This window comes from Chenopodium album, chromosome 15 (genome assembly GCF_948465745.1).
Source record: "Chenopodium album chromosome 15, dcCheAlbu1.1, whole genome shotgun sequence".
In the NCBI taxonomy this organism is placed as follows: Eukaryota; Viridiplantae; Streptophyta; class Magnoliopsida; order Caryophyllales; family Amaranthaceae; genus Chenopodium; species Chenopodium album.
In genome coordinates this window covers 22,360,599-22,362,403 of record NC_137848.1, presented here as the reverse complement: position 1 = coordinate 22,362,403, position 1,805 = coordinate 22,360,599, and positions in this window count along the sequence as shown.

Below are 1,805 nucleotides of genomic sequence, written 5' to 3'. Positions count from 1 at the left end.
TCCGGATGCACCGCGCGGAAGCCTTACCTTTGGAAGGGTTGGCGTGTGTGGATGGGACCCCGCGAGTTAAACTCGCTTCCATGGTTTGGTGAATTCAACATTCTCGAATGTACCCTTCGTTGCCAGGAGCGTTCGATTGGGTAGATGGAGCATGAATTCCCATAGGGTTATCTCCATATGTAGAAGACATATGGGTTTCAAAAAAGAGAGAAAAAATCAATCAGGAAGTAGAATCGAGCCAACAGTGCTAGAACCAGTCAAAACAAGAAGGCAGAGTTCTGGCTCGGTACTGGAAGAACTTGGCGCCGGACAACAAAACCTGTCGCAAGAAAATAGCTCCGTCGCCAGACGACAAAATTGTCGCCAGGCGACGAGGCCATTTTTCATGCGACGCACTCTGCTTTCTAGACGCTAGTTCCTACATGCCTCAGTAGCTTTCTGTGTTCTTAGAATTTTTCAGTTTTCGCAGTATTATTTCGATTCTAGTTATGAAAGATATTTCTCAAATTTCCTACATGTAAAAATCCTATGTTTTTGACTCATTACGGATGGTCTTTCCAATGAGAAACCTTTTTTATGCTTATGCCAATAATGTTAATCAAAATTACGCACATGAAATACTTAGAACTTTTCGAGTCTCATCCACTCATTCTAAATCATTGCCAAAATAAATTTCAGGAATTAAAATAGAAATCCTCCCCAGTGGAGTCGCCAAAAACTGTAGGGAATATTTCAAGCTATCCTACACTTGAGCCCCACTGTGATCATACACTTAAGCATAGTGGCGTCCAAAGGGAAGGAAGCTAGAGCAAAAGAGTCGTCAACAAGTTTTAGGAACTTGTAAACCGTTCACAGGGTGAAGGTTACACCCCTTAACGATCCATGAGACCGTCAACTCCAATAGGTTTGGAACCATGACCGGTGTTCGAGGATGAGGGTACGAATCCAATCTAAAAGAGAAAGGACTAGCCCTATAAAATAGGCCTCTACTTTATTCTACTCGTATTCATGTGCGCTTTCTGACTAACATACAATCAATAGGTTAACCCTAAACCTGTTTAATCTATGTTGGTTGAACATTAATGCACAAATAAATCTATTATTGGCGATCACTTGAATTATAATCAAATTAACCCTAAACAAGATTATTAATTGTCTTATTAAGCGTGATTACAAGTACAAATTCCCCTTAATCCTGCATAAAAGGTGTGATCAAGCAATCAATAAATATATATCAAGCAACAATAATAATAATAATAACAAAATAATCATAACCATAATCATATCAACGCTAAAGCATAATAATAGCAAGATTCTAGGCATGGTACTAACAAGATTAATAGCAAACCCTAGCATGTCACTAAACATCAAAGATCAAAGCTTTATTCCTAGCATGATACTAACATGATATTAGGAAAGAAAATAGGAAGCATCATAGAAATCATAATTGATATAAGAAACTTATTCATTACCCTAAACATGATAATAGGGAGCAATAAAACATCCTAACATGATACTAGGAATCAAAATAACAATCTAAGCATGATTTCTGTATCAAAAAATCAATAAAGCAATTAAAGCACTTACTTCGATGCCTCGTACCTCTTTCTAATAACAAAATACACACGTTAGTAACTTCAAGGAAAAGTATTAAAACAAACAATCAAATTAAATAATTGAAATATAGATTTGGGACCAAACCCTCAGAAATATTAAACCTTTCACGTATAGGGCGAAGGCAACTTCGAACTTGGCTAGGTGTGTCTAGAAATAATGTATGTGGAATTTTGTAAGAGGAAAGATTT